This window comes from Tupaia chinensis, unplaced genomic scaffold, assembly GCF_000334495.1.
Source record: "Tupaia chinensis unplaced genomic scaffold, TupChi_1.0 Scaffold142846_1, whole genome shotgun sequence".
Classification (NCBI taxonomy): Eukaryota; Metazoa; Chordata; class Mammalia; order Scandentia; family Tupaiidae; genus Tupaia; species Tupaia belangeri.
Genome location: NW_006202691.1, coordinates 634,502 through 654,844, shown reverse-complemented (window position 1 = coordinate 654,844; position 20,343 = coordinate 634,502). Strand labels below are relative to the sequence as shown.

At 48.6% G+C, this 20,343-nt stretch overlaps 1 protein-coding gene and 1 pseudogene across 1 annotated transcript in view; one reads left to right on the top strand and one right to left on the bottom strand.

The window, feature by feature from the left end:
• TRAF5 (TNF receptor associated factor 5) overlaps positions 1-20,196 on the bottom strand; it is a 63,488-nt gene extending 43,292 nt beyond the window's left edge. The window contains exon 1 of the mRNA XM_027766375.1: positions 20,051-20,196. The gene's annotated coding sequence lies outside the window, so the exon portion shown is untranslated. The remainder of the gene's footprint in view (positions 1-20,050) is intronic.
• On the top strand, positions 16,581-19,228 carry LOC102490012 (glycine cleavage system H protein, mitochondrial-like; annotated as a pseudogene).
• Positions 20,197-20,343: the final 147 nt, after the last annotated feature.

Below are 20,343 nucleotides of genomic sequence, written 5' to 3'. Positions count from 1 at the left end.
GGAGTGACCAGCAGGTGGCGTAGTGGTTACATTGCTGGACTCTCACATGTCCGACCGTGGTTCAAGTCCAGGATTTGAAGGCTTGAAACTCACGCTGGCTGCATGTGCGTGAGTGCCCAAAATCCTGAGAGGAGAATGGATGAGAAAGGACTATAGTGTGGCTATCACTCCTGGGAGGTGATTTCTAGTTTTTTCTCTCTCTCTCTCTGGCAAGCACAAGTAACCAATAGCAAAAATCTCCCTCTAAAAAATAATAAATACTATAGTGGTTTTTTTTTTTTTGGAGAGGTTTTTGCTATAGGGCGCGTGTGCTCACCAGACAGACAGAGAGAGACATAGAGACAGAAAGCGAGAAATCACCCCGCAGGGGGATGGGCACGCTGCAATCCCTTCTCCTCCATTCACCTCTCGGGATCTTAGGCATGCACGCACACGCGCCCAGCGTGAGTTTTAAGCCACCGGGTCTGGGACGCGAACAGCGGTCGACTACATGGGAGTCCAGCGACATAGCCATTATGCTAACTGCTGGTTCCCATGAATACTGTAGATTTGATTTTTGGAATAACCTGCTGGAGTTCCTACCTGCCTCTCCAAGGTCCACCAAGAGGCAGCATGGAACAGTAGTTGGCACCCTGGACTCTGGAGTGGACCTGACTGGATTCGATCCTGGTTCTACCCCTTCAAAGCCATGTGACCTCAGACAAATTATTTAGTTTTAATGTTTCTCAGTTTCCTCATCTATAAAATGGTGATAATGATAAGAGCAGCTACCTCATAGAAGTTTTGAAGATTAAATAAGATAATACTTTAATACATCAGGTCCTCACTGGCCCACCACTTGTTTTTATGAATAGTTTTAATGGACACAGCCACATTCATTCATTCACAGATTATCTATGGTTGATTATGCACTACCAAAGCAGAATAGAGTAGTTACACCACAGATCACATGATTCGCAAAGCCCAACACGGTTACTATCTGGTTCTTCACAGGACAGGTTTGCTGACTGCCCAATGCATGCAGAGCTAATAATGGTGGTATACAGTAAATGGTATAATGGCATTTTATTGCTGCTGTTATTACTATTATGAAGCATTTGCCCCCAAGCACTTCCATCAACATCCCAGGGTAATCTGATTGTCTGACATGCCAGCATGCATTAGGCTCTGGGGGTGTAAGACAGATGGTTCAGGCCCTTTCCTGTGGATCTTATAACCTAATGAAGGAGACAAAGGATTAAGCAAATTAAGGCGGCAATTGCAGTGCTAAGCTCTTTGCAGAAAAAAGCAGGATGGTGAAATAGAAACGGGGTGGCTAGTTGAGCCTGGTGCAGAAAAAAGCAGGATGGTGAAATAGAAACAGGGTGGCTAGTTGCCCCTGAAAGGCCTCACAGATGACCTAGAGGAGAAGAGGGAGCTGGTGCCAGCAGTGGCAGCCAGGGCAGTTCTGAGAAAAGGCTTGCATGCCTGAGGAACGGAAAGGTCAGTGTTGCCTAAGTGTCACGGAGGAGAGGAAGAGCAGTCCTGGTGGACCACAGGAAGGATTTGATTCTAGGAGCAGAGCAATGGGAAGCCAGATGACTGTTGGAAGCAGCCACCGGCAGTGTCTGCTTTCGAATCTAAAAAGATCAACCCAGATGCTGAATGGAAAAGGGATGATGGAGGGTCAAAGGGCAGGGAAAGCAATTAGGAGGCTGATGTATACCCCTGCAGAGATGCTGCGCAAGCCAGGTAACTGAATGTGAGGCTTAACGCATGGGAGGAATTGGGGCTGACTCAGGATTTGGGCCTCAACAAATGGACAGAGGTGGTGCTGTTCAGCGAGAAGAAGAAAGAGATTAAGGGACAGACTTGAGGAGGAGTTTGAGATCACAAGGGGAAAGACTTATCTCTTTTCATGAAGACACATCCTCAAGTGAGAAGACAATAACCTTGGTCTCCTCAAGACATGCCTAGGCAAAATGCAGGTTGAGCATCCCTAAATTGACAACCTAAAATCCGAAATGCTCCAAAATCCACAACTTTTTGAGCTCTGCAATGACACAAGTGGAAAATGCCATGCCAGAACTCAGGTAACAATCAAGACACTACAAAGCGAGGTAACTGTATGAAATTATCTTTAGGCTACGCATATGGGGGCACTTCAAAAGCTGCGGTAAGATGAAATTAATGCATGAATTTGTTTTGGTGCAAAAAACTTTTGAAATCTATGCCTAGTTTTTTTCATAACACTCATATTGGAAAACATAAACTTTTTGAGGATGCCTCATATAAGGGATATATGTGAAACATAAATGAATTTCATATTTAGACTTGGGTCTGTTCCCTCCAAATATTTCATTATGTACATACAAATATTCTGAAATCTAAAAAAAATTTCAAAATCCAAAACACCGTTGGTCTCAAGCATTTGGAATTAGGGACACTCGACCCATAGGTCCATTTCCTATGTTCTTTTCATGCTTTTCCTATGTTCATCCACCTGCTTGCTGTTCCTGTACCCTCACCCCCTTGTCCATCCCTGAGGTGCATATGATCAGTAGATATGGTCTGATCAGAGTCAAGACCTATGAGTCCGCCTCTCTCCACTCTCTCCTCCCATGTGGCCAGTACTCTACTAAGGCTCAAGGTCACCACTACACCTTTCAGGTAGCACAACACACTGGGACTCAGTCACTGAGCATATTTCCCTGGGTTTTCCTCCCTAGAGTGTATGAGGTTCTTCACTGGACAGTCCCCACCACAACCCCCACACAAGGTGCTGCTCCGCCTTCCCTATGTGGACCTCTTAACCAGGCTGACTGTATCCTTCTACCCAGAGCTGCCTTTCTGTTGCCACTTTTCTCATTTCTCCATTTTATCTTCCAGACACATTCTCTTTCTCACGTCACTTAATGGATTATTTTGGATTCATAGTTACACTAGACCGTCTCCCACTAAACACTTATCATTTGGGCAATCACTTTTTATAAATCATTTCTTTGCTGAGAACCCACCACATGCAGACACTGATGTGGAAAGAGGGGGCCAGTGGCATGGTGACTGGGGCACTGGACTCCCATGTGGCCAACCACAGTTTGAGTCCCGGACCCGGTTGCTTGAAAATCAGGCCCGGCATGTATACGTGCATGCCCAAAATCCTAAGAGGAGAATGGAGGAGAAAAGACTGTGGCACGCCCCCCCCCGGGGGGGGTGATTTCTCTCACTTACTCTCACTGTCTCTCTGTCTCTTTCTGACAAGTGCTTGCACTCTATTAAAAATCTTTAAGAAAAATAAAATAATGAGATGCACTGCAATGAGACCTATTCTTCATGCCCTGGTGCTCAGGCCCGTTTCCCATCCTCAGCAGCAACACCCCACCAGCACCTTCTCCCCACCAGCCTCCCACATTCCTGGCTCCAGAGCTGTGCCCATGGAAACGCACCTTCTAGATGGCACCTGTAGACACAGTCCCCACCCAGCACCTCCCTGCAGCTGTCCTGCCTTCCAGGGCTCCTCTGTACTCTGCTTTGAATAAATTGGGGGTAGGGGCGGGCGAATCACTTGGGTGTCAGGGGAGTGTGCGCGAGGCGCCGTGTGGTCTCAAGTTGGTCTGATGACCTAAACTGTAATCACATCATCAGATTAGTGATTGGTCTCCTAAATCACTGCCCTCTTGCCCTTTATGTGGCATTTGGCACTTCCTTCTTGAAACTCCCTAATCTCTGGCCCCGGGCTCCCTGTGCTTTTTGGTTCTGCTCCCAGCGCTGACCACACCTGCAGGAGCACCCCTCTGTCTGTGGGGTTCCCCAGGCGGGGTCAGACTCTGTGCTTTGTTCTTGCCAAAGCCCCCACTTCTCATTTGAAAGACTCCCTCCTCCCCAGCCGTACTGTTTCCAAGTTAGGGGCCATCCATCCTCTCAGACTCACACTCCCCCCTCCCTTCCAGAAGGGCCTATCTGCTCACAGAACACACACACTTAGAAAGTGAACAGGAATCGGCTACACAGATAACAGGCGTCGACTTGGATTTACCTTGGAATTCAGACGCATTTTTAAGCCTGGATTTTGCCCAACCCTGCCCTCATGGCCTTAGGGTGCTCGGAGGAAAGGGGAGCGTGGAGAAACCCTAGACAGGTTACAGAACAGACATGCCAGTAAGTATTCAGAAACGTTCGGTCTGACCTTTTGGTGACTTTTAGCTCCCAAAGGTCAACATCATTTTAGCTCTGCCTCTCCTACCACAAATGCCTCATCGACACTGTCTCTGCGAGGCTTTTATCTCCAAAGCTGACCACAGGTAAGAGACCTGCTGACAACTACCTACTACCCAGGGAGGGAGAGTCTGTGGCTGGGACCTGAGCTGAAAGGGCAATCCCCTTCTGACCTACAGCCTCCGGCCCAGGCCCACAGCGGAAGCAGATAGGGCCTGCTATGGGTCAGATGCCCCAAATTCTACCTGCCACTGGAACTCTTCCCTGAACTCCAGACTCACCCCACTGCCAAGTTCATACCTCCACACTTAATAGGAACTGCAAGCTTAACACATCCCATCCCTATCCAACCTGCCCCTGTCAGAGCCTCCCTCCACCTTGGTGAAATGGAACCACCAATCATTACGATGCTTGGACTGAACACTTCGGGGTCCTCCTGGGCTCCTTACTCACAACACCAAATCCCCCGTTTTCCCCAACACATCCCCAAGCTCAGTGCTTCTCTTCACTTTCAGCAGAAACCGCCTAGTCTCAGCAGCCACCACCTGCCCTCTGGTTTTAGCACTGGCTTCCAGAACCCCTTCCCACTCCTTCCGTTACAGCCCGCCCATTCACAACCCGGCAGCCAACATGACCTTAAGTCAGATCTGTCACTCCTCTGATTCGGTGGCCTCTTGTACTTGTGGTAGAAGGCACTGTCCTCAGTGGTCAGGGCCCAGCACACAATATGGCCCTCCATTCTCTCTGTCCTCACTTACTCGTGCTTTCCCCCTTCCAGTCACTCTTGTATGCTGGCCTCACTCTTCCTTGAACGGCAGAAGAGCCTTTTTCTTGATATTCCTCACCTTGAATTAACTCTCCACCCTGATACCTGAGGGACTCGTTCCTTCAGTTCAGTTATCTCTGCCCACACGACACGGAAATACAATGTCCCTGGCACTGCCAGCTCCTGCTGCGTGCTTCTCCAAAGGGCTTATTACTATCCATCATACTCTGTCTTTCTCCACCAGAATATATGGGGAAGGATCACTTCTTCAGTTTCCTGAGGTCCTAGCTCTTAGAGCAGTACTCACAACAGGTGGTCAATAAATTATTTTTTTTAAAAAGAATTATTTTACTTAACTTTATTTATTTGTTTGTTTATTTATTTTCATCTGACCAAAGAGGGACAGAGTGAGAACGAAGGAAAGTGAGAAAGCAAGCCGCCAGGTCCTGGACTCAACCACATTGGCCAAGTGGGAATCCAGCACCCTTAACCACCATGCTACCTGCCGGCCCTGGTGCTAATAAACTCTGACTCAAAGACCGAAGAGCTGCCTTAGTGGTCTTCTGCAAAACGCAGGACAGCCTCTTCCCAGAGCAAGCTTCCCTGTGCTACAACTCTTCATTTCACCTGCCTGAGTCCTGAAATTCTACCAGTTACTGCTACAGAGAGCAAGACTGGCTAGTGCTGGCTGGCTCAGCATAGGGGTGGGGTGGCTGGTGATGGCTCACTTAGGGTAGGGGTGGGGTAGGACAGGGTTGGGGGATATCCAGCTACATGGGGCTGGAAGAATGACATTGCACAGAACGCCCACTCACATACCAGAGATCTTCAAAAGTTTGTAGAAAGTGCGTGTTATGAAAAAAGTATGCATGGACTGCATTTTTTGGTTTTTTTGTTTGTTTGTTTGTTTTGCACCAAAACAAGCTCATATTTTATTCCATTTTTCTACAAATTTTCTGAAGACTCCTTATACCAATGTGAACTAGCCTCCAGGGAGGTGCCACAGGGGCCTGCCCCTGGGGGCCTGTAAAAGGGGAAAATGCTGAAGAGAATGCAAAAAGATAGAGAAGCCAACAATTCAATTCTGCAAACATTTATGGGATGCTAGAGATCTCAATCCCATTTGCCAGGGTCCTTTTTCAGATACTTCATCATGTCAACAAGTAATATAGCACAAATCCAGCTTTTCCCTTTCAGTTTCTCCTTGCTTTCAACATTAATTTCAAACCTTTCTCATCTCCACACACTTTGGCCACTCCCCTCATCTCACCAGGAAACTTCACTTCCTACTACGCAGAAACAAATAGAAGTCATCAGACCAGAACGACCTCCACTTCCTGCTCCCAGACCTACATACCTTCCTGTGCAAGGCCCCTGCTCTGCCCTATCTCTCCCTCCTGAGGTGGCATCATAGGTGACAGTTAGATTAGGCCAGTCTCTCATCTGTCCTCCCCCATTCTGGATTTCTTTCTTCTTCCTCAGGGAACTTTTTTAAAAAGAATTTATTTTATTTTATTATTATTATTTTAATTTGCCACAGGGTATGTGCACTCATTTGAAAGAGGGGGGGAGAGAGAGAGAGAGAAAGAGATAAAATGAGATAGCAAGCCACCAGGTCCAAGACTTGAACCATAGTCGGGTATATGGGAGTTCAGGGCCTAAACCACTATGCCACCTGCCAGACCCTCAGAGGACTTTTTCCTACAATCTTACAAACTTTTTTTTTTTTATAAACTTCATTTATTTCTTCCAGGGAAGAGAGAGAAATGAAGAGGCACCCATCAACAGGGTCTTCATACCATGATCCTCCCCTTGTCTCAGCCAGCCAGGACCCTGGGCGCATGCCTGGCGTGCATTTGGAAAACCTCAGACATGAACCCAGAACCTCCTTAGGTGTCCTCAGTGTCATGGAACACTCACAAAACTGCTAAACCACTGCAGCTACTTTGGGCATCCTCTACGTCAATCCTCATTCACTCTCACCGGCTACATCATCCACCTCTCCCTTTCAGCTGGCTCCTTTCTATCAGTATCCAAACAGCCCAAGTCTCTCCTACGATTGGAAAAAAAAGTCTCACAGGACCAGCAGATGGTATAGGTATACGTTGCTGGACTCCCTACATGGCCGATGGTGATCTGAGTCCCAGACCCAGTGGCTTCAAAATCACAATAGGTGCATGTGCGTGCGTGTCCAAGATTCCAGGAGGAGAATGGAGGAGAAGGCAGTATGGTGTGGACATTCCCCCTGGGGGGTGATTTCTTACTTTCCATCTCACTGTCCCTCTCCAGTGAGTGCACTCGCCCTAAGGCAAAAAAACCCAAACATCTAAAAAAGCAAAGGAAAAAACAAAACTCTCACTAATCCCTAAAATTCATGCTCTCCGTCTTCTCACAGACAAACTGGATTTGTCCTCACCCTCTAGTTCCCCTGGCCTCCCTTCCACCCAATCCTCAGCCACTCTGGCCTGGCTTATACCCTATCTGGCCCGCAGCCTGTTCTCACCAAGGTCTCATGACTTCTAGGTCATATACGTCACCGCCATCCGTCAGTCTTATCTGATCTCTCAGCAACGTTTGACTGGTTAACCCCCTCTTCCATGCCTATGCGCAACACCCACACTGTAGAATACTTTCCCTTCAGTTTCCTGAAACCACACTCGCTGGCACGGAAGACCATGTGTAAACAAACAACTCCCTGCTTCTCCCTCTCCAGCCCAGACAGCTCCTCTGCATCTACTGCCTACCTAGTGCCTCCTTGTGAAAGTCCGTAGATGCTCCAAAGCCAACACACCCCAAACTGAATGGATTTCCCCTCCTCAGCTATCCTTTCTCCTGAGTTCCTTCTTGGTGAAGACCTGTTCCTCACCTGTTGGTGTCACCAGTCAAGTGGCATCACCCCTAGCGATGCCTTCTCTCCACCCACCCCATTAAATCAGTCACTGAGATTTCCAGAAGACACCTGAGAAATACATGCTGCCTGCTCTCCACTACCCACAACCAGCCCCTGAGTCAACCTGCCATGCCTTCTCATCCAGGGCCTCTGCCACAGCTTCCTATAACTGCCTCCCGATGTCCCTCTTAAAATTAGTCTTCCTTCTCAGAACTGGTCTTCCCCCACAATATCTATTCCTCCTGCCCCCATCCTTTTGCTCTTCCAAAGCATTCTCTACATAGCAGCCTAAAGCCAAGCTGGTTGCCATCATTGAACCTCTTATTTTTGCTTTTCTTTTTACTATAAGGTGCGTGTGCTCTTGGTGCAGGGGGAGATGGTGTTGGAGGAGTGAGAGATGACCCCCTAGGGGATGGCAATGCTGCAATCCCCTCTCCTCTACTCTCCTGTCAGGATTTTGGGCATGCATCTACACACACATCAAGCATGACTCTCAAGTCGCTGGGTCCAGGGAGCTGCAAAATCTGCCATGTGAGATCCAGTGCCCCAACCTCCAAGCCAGCTTTCAACCTTCCCATTACTGTAAAGGCTCCAGATCTCTAACATACTCCACAGTGGCCCAGTCTATATCTTGGATATCAATATCTGGGAGCTCCTCCCCACCCCTATCCCCAGCCTCTTCAGTTCTTTGTTGTTCCTCATATGACCTGAGAACTTTCCTCTTTACAGACTTCAGCCTAAGGCTTGTCTCCCTTTGCTCAAACTGTTGTCTCTGCTAGAAACACCCTCCCCCCGCCCCCGCAGCTCAATTTACCCAAGCTACTTAAGCATCACACATACAACTAAGCCTGCATTTGTCTCCTTTATCACATTAGGTTCTCCACTTCTTGAGACTTGCCCTTTTACCACTCTGTACTTCTTCACAGCACTTAGTGTTAATGTAATTAATTGTTTATATAATTATCTGTTCAACCAAAGCTTCCCCAGCAAATAGAAAGCAGTGTCTATCTTCTTCAAGGTATTGGAAGAGCAAGCACCTAGTTGAGTCAATTAATAGCTTCTAATGCCTATAAGATGCTAGATACTACAGCTAGAAACTCTATGTGATAGTTCAACTTAATCCACATGGTGCCCCATGAGGAACAGGTACTCATATTATTCATCTTCACATTTTAGAGATCAGGAACCTGATGTGCACTGGGATTATATAATGTATTCAAAGTACTATTGCTGGTAACTGCTAGGTAGGAATATATTGTGATTTGGATAATGGTTTGCCCCCCCCCAAAAGCTGCATGTCTTGTTATTTGGTGTTTGAGGGTCTTTGACCGACTATGCTCCAGAAATTCATGTACTGATTGTATTATAAAGGTGCTAAGTGAAAACTTAATTCCTTCATGATGTCCCAAAATGGGGTCCTTGGGTATGATAATATCATTAGGGTGATGACCCCCACAAATGAGTTCTCCACAGCACATTTAGATAAAGTAGATGTTCAATTAAGAGGGATGGATTGGGAACCAGCAGTTAGCGTAATGGCTATGTTGCTGGACTCCCACATAGTCGACTGTGGTTCGTGTCCCAGACCCGGTGGCTTAAAACTCATGCCAGGTGTGTGTGCGTGCCCAAGATCCCGAGAGGAGAATGGAGGAGAAGGGATTGCAGCGGGACCATCCCCCCTGGGGGGTGATTTCTCGCTTTCTGTCTCTATGTCTCTGTCTGGCAAGCGCACGCGCCCTATAGCGAAAACCTCTCAAAAAAAAGAAAAAAAAGAGAGAGATGGATCAAAAGACCAATGATATCATCCCCTTTGATCCTCTCTTGATTTCTACAAACAAGAATTATAGTTCCCCTTTCCAAATGAGAAAGGTGCAATTTGAGTTCAAAAGGTCACCCCATGGCCAGCTGTGGTTTGAGTCCTGGACCTGGTAGCTTGCTTGCTCACTTTACCTCTCTGTCTTTCTCTGGTGAGTACATGAGCCCTATAGCAAATTTAAAAATAAATAAATTAAATTAAATTAAAAATTCTTTTTTAAAAAGTCACCCAGCAGTAAGTGGCTAGCCTAGACTATACCCTAGTTCTTCCAGCTTTTTGCCTAGGGTGATTTTCTCCACAGCAGAACAACAGTTTGGTCCTGAGAGGTCAATACCAGAGGGATTACACAGGAAAAAAGTTAATACAACAGACATGAGACTGCTATCAGCTGAAAGCTCTGCTTTGCAAAGATGGGCCTTGGCTGGCATCTGGGAACATGGATTTGAGGAAAGTGCCCCTCATTCAAACTGATTAAGAGTGGCTCACTGTGCTGAAACTGTGCAGACAATGTGGGTTATGGGAATACCTGCTTTCCTTCTAGAAGTTTGGTATGTGCTACGCAGAGAGTGCCTACATGGCCAGCCATCAGTTAAAAACCTTGGGCACTGAGTCTCTAATGAGCTTCCTGGTAGATAACATTCCATACGTGTTGTTGCAATTCATTGCTGGAGAAATCAGGCACATCCTGTGTGATTCCCAGTGGGGAGTCCCTTCTAAGACTCCTGGAAGCTTGTGCCTGGTTTCCCCAGACTCTGTGCCAGGCACCTTTTCCTTTTGCTGACTTTACTTTGTACCCTTTGGTATAGTAAATCACAGCTGTGACAGGATAATATGCTGAATACTGTAAGTCCTCTTTTTTTTTTTTTTTTGAGAGGTTTTCACTATAGGGCGCGTGTGCTCGCCAGAGAGACAGAGAGAGACAGAGAGACAGAAAGCGAGAAATCACCCCCCAGGGGGGATGGCCACACCACAATCCCTTCTCCTCTGTTCTCCTCTCGGGATCTTGGGCACGCACACACACGTGCCCGGCGTGAGTTTTAAGCCACCGGGTCCAGGACGCGAACCGCAGTCAACTACTTGGGAGTCCAGCGACATAACCATTACGCTAACTGCTGGTCCCCCTGTAAGTCCTCTTAACAAATCACCAAATCACAAACCTAGGGCTGGTCTTAAGGACCCCCAACACAGAAGTCTAACATAGGATGAATTTTGAACTTGTTTTGAAAAACGTGGCAGAGGCATGGATTAGTAGATTAAAACAGGAGCAATCTAGGCAGGAAAAATGATGTGAGGAAAGGTAGGAATTGGTAAGTCAGGCGTACGAAGCACAACAGTCATTACATGTGGCCTGAACAGAGTCAATGGGGAGAAAACCTAGTGCTGTGGGTACAAGGTGGAAGAGACTGGGGTTGCAGAAGTCCACCAGCATCAGTGAAGTGAAGCACGTAAGGTCATACGTAGGGAATCAGTCGTATCAAGGAAGGAAAGGAAGACTGTAGTGTCTGGCTGTCCAAAGCTAATGCATGTCCCCGAGGAAGGACTGGGAGAAAGCTACTGAGAGCTTGAGACAACATCCCAAACTACTGAAATAAACAACTGAAACATAACGAAACCAGTCTGCTCCAAAATCGTATACTTCCCATCCCTTCAGGGTGACTATTCACTTCCACCTTAACTGCTTTTTTTTTTGAGAAGTATTTTTTTTTTTTTTTGCTATAGGGTGCGTGTGCTCTCTGAAAAGACAGAGAGAGACAGAAAGTGAGAAATTACCTCCCCGGGGGGATGGCCACACCACAATCCCTTCTCCTCCATTCTCCTCTCGGGTTCTTAGGCACACACACACAAGCACCCAGAGTGAGTTTAAGCCACTGGGTCCGGGACTCGAACCGGCTACATGGGAGTCCAGCGACATAGCCATTACTCCAACTGCTGGTCCCCACCTTAACTGTTTGAAATGCCTTTGCTCAAGTCCAGTATGCACTCCCAGCCCTCCTATCCACCCTTTCCATACCCAGGGAGGGCTTCCTAGAATAATTTCACCCAATTTTTAAATTGCTTTTTTCATTCTGCATCTACTTAGCATGTAAGTTTTTATGTTAAATTATTTGGTCTTTAGCCCAGGGAGAAGTGGTAAGTCTTCCTAGGCTGCATCAGAGGTATCTGCCCAGCTTCTCCCTCAGAATCCTAGTATCAGGAAGGCAAAAGAGGGACTTTCACCACCTCTGCTTAGTTTAGCCCAACCCATCCAGCTCCATTCTCCAGGAGCAAGGGCCTAATGGAAGGCTCAGAACTCAGCCTGACTGTTCTCAGCCATCTGCCTTGGTAAGGGAAACAGAAAAAACCCTGGCTAGTGGCTTCGAGTCAAGTCACCCTCATCTTGCTCTGATTTCCTGGCTGGATCCCACTGAAGTGGCTGCTCTGCCCCTGATGATCAAGCTGGAGCCTGTATTTTGCTGTCATATCTATTTTATTGTTCTGCTGAGTCCTTGGCAAGCACCACTGTGCTATTTCTCCACCTTGTAGCCTGCTCTGCATACAAGTCCTTGTAAGGACTAGAATCCTGTCCCTGAAACCTGACCCTGGGGCATCTGCCCCAAGCTGCGGGCCCCCTTCTGCCCACCAAGGGCTCATCCCAGCTTATTGCCACCATGCCTATCCTCTTTCAGTCCACCTACCTTGTCTCTGAGGTCTACCTGGTCCAGAGATTATGAAGTGGCAGTAATAGTCTAGTTAAAATGATTGTCTACCCAGGTACATGGCAGTTCTTTAATTGCTATGAGGCATATGCACTATCCAAAAAGAGGGAGACAGAGAGTGAGAGAAACAGCCCCACAGTGGGGCCCGGTCATGCTGCAACCCCTTTTCATCCATTCTTCCATCCTGTCAGGATTTGGGGGCACACGCAGACACATACGCCCAGTGTATTTTACCTTTTCTTTCTTTCTTTCTTTCTTTCTTTCTTTCTTTCTTTCTTTCTTTCTTTTTTTTTTTGCCATAGGGTGTGTGCAGTCACCAGAGATAGACAGAAAGAGACAGTGAGAAATCACTCCCCAGGGAAGATGCCCACACCACAATTCTTTCTCCTCCTGGGATTTTGGTCATGCACGTATATGCGACTGGTGTAACTTTCAAAGCTGCCAGGTCCAGGACTTGAACCAGCCATGTGGGAGTCCAGCTTCTTAACTACCCTACCACCTGCTGGCCCCAACACCCAATGTGTTTTTCTTTTTCTTTTTTTAATAATTATTTATGTATTTACTTAGTTCCATTTGTTATTATTATCTTTTTTTAATTTGACGAGAGAGAGAGAAAGGGAAAGGGAGAAAGCAAGCTTCCAGGTCCAGGACTCAAACCGCAGCTGACCATGTGGGAATCCAGTGCCTTTAACCACCACACCACTTGCCAGCTCCCATTGTGTGTTTTTCAAGCCACTGGGAATCGAGATTTATCTAGGTGGGATCTGGTTTTCTATGTAAGCACTTAACCACTGAGCTACTAGGCTGGTAGTCAGTTCTTTTGCTTGTCCATTTTTAACATAAATTTGAATACCTTTAGGCCAGAGGTGTATTTTCCAACTCTCCACAGAACCCACAAGTCTAATGCCATTAAACCAATGGAAGAAGAAAACCAGTTTTACTGACTATCCAGCAGGCATTAGGCTCCATGTACACACTGACTCATATAACCTTTTCAGCAACCCTAAGTGGGAGACATCATTGTCTCTGCTTACTAGTGGGAATACAGACACTGGACTTGTCCAGACCACACGACCAACAACTCATAAATCCAGATTTGAATCCAGGCCTGCCAGATTCTGAAGTCCACACTATTTCTACCCTGCCACTACTGAAAGCAGTCTTGATTAGGTTATGAATTACAGAAGAGAAAGTATTTGGGTTGTCAGAAAAGTCATGATGCACTTTTGCATTGAAAAGTAAAAAAATACATCATGACTTTTCTGACAATGCAATAAAAAACTGATGCACCTGGGCAGGAAAATGTGTGAATAGATATTAACATCTTCAGGAACCCTGAACTGGGAATAGACTGCAGATCAGGACTGGCTGGGGAGACAGGACAAAGGTGACCTAGGGACCAGTTGGGAACGAGGAAGAGGAGGCTTGGGACAAGTGTCTAGGAGTCTCCCAAAATGTCACGGTGAAGATTTTGAATACTGCAAATCAAAGTGGCCAAGAAGAGTGAGTGAGAGGCAGATTTGATCAGTCTTTTCTTAAGGATGTCGGCTTAACCCTTAGGAGGGAAACAGCTCTCGGAAGAGGATCCCCGGGAACAGAAAGCCAGCCTGAAAACACAGCTTCATGGGAGAAGGATGAGGAGGTCAAGGAAAGGAATGCCAGTGGAAATGCTGTGGCAGCCCTGGAGGAAGTGGGAGACAGACGTGGTAAGCTGGCACTGGGGACTGCCGAGCCCTGGAGACCTGCAGGGGGCATTCTGAACAGCAGAGCAGGTGAACGGTGCTGAGCGAGGAAGAGCAGAGTGTTACCACTCCTACCAGAAGCTCCGCAGAAAAGAGAAGGCAGCTGGGGAAGCACAGGGTCTTCTGTTCAGCAGTAGAGACTGAGCTTGTGGGGGGAAGGAGGAGGCGTCCAGGGCTAGGGAGTAATAGAAGGAGCCTATCTCAGAGGGAGGAGTAGGGAGCTAAATTGGGGGGGGTATAGGTACTCTAGCCTTGGTCAGAGGACAACACTCCTCTCTCCCCTCCTTTTTTTTTTTTTCTTTCTTTTTTTTTTCCCAGAGGGCACATGCATATGTGAAGAAAGATGAGGGTGAAGCGGGTGAAGGTGGAGGTAGAGAAAGTGAGAAAGCACCCTCCAACACACGGGATGGGTGATGGCAGCTCTGTAATCCCTTCTCCATTTTTCCCTCCTTTGGGGATATGAGGCATGCCTGGTGTTTTTCAAAGCCAGGCCTGGGACTCCAACTGTGCAGCTGACAATGTGAGATGCAGCCAGCTTAACCACCACACCACAGGATGGCTGCTAAAACTCTTTTATTCATTTTTTTTTTTCACTTTTTGCCAGAGGGCATGGGCACTCACTACAAAGAAAGTGCGCACAAGAGAGAGAGAGCACACCCCCATACGGAATGGTCATGCTGCAATCCCTTCTCTTCCATCTTTCTCTTCTTTGGGGATTTTGAGCACATACACGCCTGGCATGTTTCTCAAGCTACTGGGTCCAGGACTTGAACTGCAGTCTGCCCTGTGGGATCTAGCCACCTCAACCACTGCACCATGGCTGTCCTGGTGCTCTCTCCTATCGAGAAAACAAAGCTGCAGGGGAGGGAAGGGACTGCAGGAATGTTCTGGATGGATGAAGAGGGAAGTTGATGGAGGCTGTGGTGTCAAGAAATGAGACATGGGGATCTGTGGAAGCACGATGGTAGCCCCCTCCCTACACACACCGAGGAGGGGTGCTCACTGGGTCTGTCACTTAACACTGGGCTCGCAGGACCCGCGCTGTCCGGTGTGCTGACACGCACTTCCAGCGTGCGTACCATTTGGATGCACGCTGCTCTTGCTACAGTACAATCTAAGCTGCACTTCTGCTGGCCTTCAGACAGAGCTCATTATTGTCACCGCTGTCACTTAAACCCTCTGTCAGGACTAAGGAGTACTTTCTCTTTTACCTCTGCCCAAGTCCTCTACCTCACTGCCTCACAAGGCAGGGCTTACAGGAAAGCCACACAGGTCAACCCCGTCCCTCAAACAGAGCTTTCTCTAGGCAAAGCAACACCCCCGTGCTACCCAATCCCAGCGGCTGTGGTGGCGGCTGTCTCAGCTCTGGAGATCATGGCTGTCCTGCAGCGTGTTCCCGCTACCCTAACGCACAGCTCTACCGTACACCCTGCCCCTTTGGCCTGGCTGGGCAGAGCTAACAGAGTGGGTGCTAGTCTGCTCGGCCAGTGGCTAGGACGGAGGCTGCAACAGAACTTGCTCAATGTCTCCAAGGAAGACCATATAGAACCTGGGTCCTTTTGCTGACCCCTCAGACTGAGGAGGTGGGCAGATGTGGCTGTCTCTGAAACCAAGGAGACAGGCCTGGAACAGGGGAGTCAGGGGCCATGGAGCCCCATGCCTGGTCCAGTGGTTGGGGTGCGTGTCCTGACCAGAAAAGCCAGGATCTGGGCAGAAAAGGCTCTTCACAGGTTGGGTGTGCCACTCCTCTTCCCCTGATCTAACTCTACTTTTTTTCTGCCAGGTTTTTTCCATAGGGCATGTGTGCTCACCAGAGAGACGGAAAGTGAGAAATCACCCACCATACCTGGAGTGGGGCAGGGGAGAACAGCTTGATTTAAGTCACCAGATCTGGGACTCATGTGGGAGTCCAACCCCTTAACCACCATGCCATCTGCTGGCTCCCAGTATATTAACTCTTTTTTTTTTTTTTTTTTAGGGAGAGTTTTGCTATAGTGAGCTGGCTGGAGAGACAGAGAGAGAGAGAGACAGAGTGCAGAAAGTGAGAAATCACCCCCCTCCCAGGGGGGATGGCCACACTGCAATCCCTTCTCTGTTCTCTCGGGACTTAGGGCACGCACACGCACCCAGCATGAGTTTTAAGCCACTATGTCCAGCACTTGAACTACGGTCAACTATGTGGGAGTCCAGGGATGTAACCATTATGCCAACTGCTGGTCCCGGTATTAACTCTTAAAGTTCCTTATCAGTGTCAAAGGTGTCAGTCAGGCAGCTTTTGATAAACGCCTTTTTCATTCTCCTCCTGCCAAAATCCTGGCTTCCTTTAGTAAAGATTCTGGTAAAGAGCACAGGAATTGGAGTCAGACTTGGGTTTAAGTCCTGCCCCATCCCTCCATGCTGTGAGGTCTTCCAATCATTTCTAAGTCCTGATTTGCAACCAGTTGAAGTAAAAGGAAAATCAGCGATCCCTGCGAATATGGCGCTCCCAGCGGCGTGGTTCGTGCAGGCTGCGGCCTGCAGCCTGCGCACGACCTCGGTGAGCCAGCCTACCCGCAGCGACCCTGGCGGCTGCGGGTGGGCGCTGTCCAGACGCTGTGCACCGGACCGGCTCTGCTGTCGGTGCGTAAATTTACGGAGAAACATGAGTGGATAACAAGAGAAAATGGTACTGGAACAGTGGGAATCAGCAATTTCGCACAGAAAGCTTTGGGAGATGTTGCTTATTGTAAGTCTGCCTGAAGTTGGGACAAAACTGAACAAGAGGAGTTTGGTGCTTTGGAAAGTGTAAACACTGCTAGTGAACTCTATTCTCCTCTGTCAGGAGAATTCACTGAAATTAATGATGTTCTGGCAGAAAATCCAGGACTTGTCAATAAATCTTTTTTTTTTTTTTTGAGGGGGTTTTTCTCACAGCGCGTGCACTTGCCAGACAGAGAGAGAGAGAGAGACAGAAAGCAAGAAATCACCCCCCAGGGGGGATGGTCACGCCGCAATCCCTTCTCTTCCATTCTCCTCTCGGGATCTTGTGCACGCACGCACACTCGCCCGGCATGAGTTTTAAGCCATCGGGTCCGGGACGCAAACTGCAGTCGACTACGTGGGAGTCCAGTGACATAGCCATTATGCTAACTGTTGGTTCCCTTAATAAATCTTGTTATGAAGATGGTTGGCTGATCAAGACGACACTGAGTAACCCTTCAGAACTAGATGAACCAATGAGTGAAGATGCTATGAGAAATATGTAAAGTCTATTGAAGGGTAAAAGTAGAATCCTTAAAAAAAAGTAGTGTAAGACAACTTAATCCAGGCATAGTTGTCTTAAATTAGTGGTTGATATAAGACTTAAATTGCAACTTTTAGCAATACCAGTGGAAAAAGAAATGAACACAACTACTGGAAAGAAAAACCCCTTAATTTTCTAATGATCATATTTTTAATAAACACAAAATGCATCTTTTTCACAATAAAAAAAGAAAGGAACATCAGCATCTGCCTCTCCCTTCTCTCCAGAAGTAATGAGGAGGTAATCTGATGAGACGGGTTGTTTGTAAACTGTACAGTGTTCTTACTTCTGAGATCTAAGCAAGTCTTCCTGGCAGTTCAACCTCTTTCTCCCCAACCTTTCCTAAGACATGGACCGGCAGCTTAGAGTCCAACAGAGACACACCCCAAGTGAATTTAATGAATTCAGCCAACATCTGTTTAGGCCCACTCTAAGCCAGGCTCCAGGACACATGCAAAGACAGATACAGGTCTGCCCCTGGTTCACCCAGCTGGGCAGAGTGCCTGTCTGCTCACACAGTGGCTAGGGCAGAGGCTCCAACAGAACTTGTTCCATGTGGCTGGGACAGACTTCACAGGCATTGTTGGAATGTGGGTTCCTTCTGTGACCCCTCAGTCAGGTGGAGGTGGGCAGATCTGACTCTTTGGAAAAACAGGATGAGGGGCATGGAGCAGGGGAGCTGGGTCCAACGGTGGAGTCAAGGGGGCTATTTAGGCTCTCAGGGCTCCCCCTTCACTGTCTGGGAGACACACAAAATAATCCTGCTTTGGCCTGACTCAGGAGGGTAGCATGGAGGACAAAACGAGAACAAAACAAGAGCAAGGAGAAACTGCTTAAAGGAAATAGCTTTACAAGCGAGGAACCTTTTTTTCTTCAAGATCCTCCCCAGTAAAGCTGAGATCATCTTAGAAGGCTTGTTACTCTCATGCTGAAGGTCCCACTGCGAGTTTAATGGTCTGAGTCAAAGGCATCTGAGCCCGTCCACTCCCTCCCCTGCAAATCACCTCTACTAAAATATCCAGTCAGTACAGTGCATCCTTCCAGTGGCAGAGCCCCAACTCTCTTCTTTATTCTTTCCACTGACCCACTGCCCACAGCGCATGGGTACTTGTGCGATGCTTGCTGACTGAGGGAAATGCGGCTCATCCTACCGCAGCCACAGACCTCAGCCCAGAGGACCTGGGAGTCACCCTCTCCATGACTTCCCCTGTTCCAGATGCTGGCTCAGACAGGAGACTTCTCCAGCCTTTGTCCAGATTCTGAGAACTGACCTATTCAACAGAGTAACAACGAAAACAAAAACTCTTGAGAGGCCAGGCATTTCCCACTTCCGTTTCCCATCCATCTCCTGCAGCAATTTCTGTCTTGTTCTAATTACAGTCAGGGGTTAGGGGTGTTCAGATGATCAGGTTTTCACCCACACCAACAATTACATTAACAGCTCTCTTTGCCTCTGGGTGTGGAAAAGGCAGAACGGACAGCTGCACTGGGATCTGAGCAGTCCTAGCCCAGACTTTTGCTGCCTAAAATATCTCACACACACCCTGAACTGTTCTATTCCCAGAAATAACCTTACGCAATTTGATTGTATTTTATGTCTTCCAGGATCCTTTTAAAATGCAAGCATCCTGGAAGAAGCAACCATATTCCTCTGGTCCTAACTCGGTTCTCACACAATACCTGCACCCTACAGTTACTGAATTAAATTAGCTACTAGACTCCTGTCCTCCTAGACCATAGGGGTATGGGAGGCTGTGGAGGGTGGGGCCTGCAGGGCTCATTTCACCAACCTCAACACTCCGCCTATGCAGCTCTCCCCGCCCCAGCCAGATAACCGATAACTGAAGTTCTCATGAAAGTAAATCTGAAATAGCCAAATATGGAAACTCTACAGGAGGTGGCAGAACAGGCAGAGAAAGTCGGCTTGAGTGCCCCAGTGGGACCAGCAGGAAGAGCCTGGCCCCGATAAGTCACCGACATTTCTCAGATTTGCGGAGATCCTGCAGAGCAGTAACAAGGGAGACAAGGAATTTGAAATTCCTCGAATTCTCTGGGTGCCCTGGAAGACTCATTTCACTTCTTGCAGCCCTGGTTTGCTTCCAAATCCCTCCAAGCTCACCTAGTGGTGTTTCTAAATCAGCACGCACAATCGAACGGTTGGTGGAAGTCTCCGTTCTCTGCAATGTTAAAGTTTCATCCTGGAGTTGCTCTGGTTGGAAAGTCTTGCAAAGGTGGAGGGGATGCCTGAGACTGTGCAAAGGGGCCCGTGGCGTGCAGTGCAGGGGTGCGAACCTGCCTCAAAGTCTCCCTGCCTGCGCACCCCGACCTGAACTTGTCCCCTCCACTCCACGGCCGCGCTCGGAACCCCCAGGCTCAGTCCTCGTCGCCCCTCTCCCCTGCTAGGCCGCCTGCCCCGCCCGGCTCGCGCCATCTCAGCCCGGAGCCCTGCAGTCTCCCGCCATATAGACCAGTGCGGGGCTGGCTGGATGCGAGTAGGTCGGGCGGCCAGGCCTGGGGGCTCCGCGACCAGAAGCGAGGCTCACGCCGCCGCGGAGCTTTCGGTTTCAAAGTAACTGACAGGCCGAAAAGCGCTCTTGGGTCTTCTCAGGCCAGGCCCTCAGCCGTAGGGGTGCTCCAGACCGCCACCCCGCCGGGAAACTAACCTGTGGCTCGGCGTTCTGAAGCTCCGCCGGTGCGGGGCGACAAGCGCACAGCAGCTCCGAGTTGCCGCAGCTTGAGCCGCGGCAGGAGAGCACCGCCCCGGAGGAAGGCGGGCCGGGGCTGGAGGCGTAACCGCTTACGAGGCCTCGGGCTGGTATAGGGAAATAAGGGGCTGGGCGGGGCGCGCTCGGGCCCGAGGGCGTGTCGGGGGCGGGGCCTGGGGCGAGCTGGGACCAGAACTAAGGCGCTGGGCGGGGCGCGCTCGGGCCCGAGGGGGCGGCAGGGGCGGGGCGCG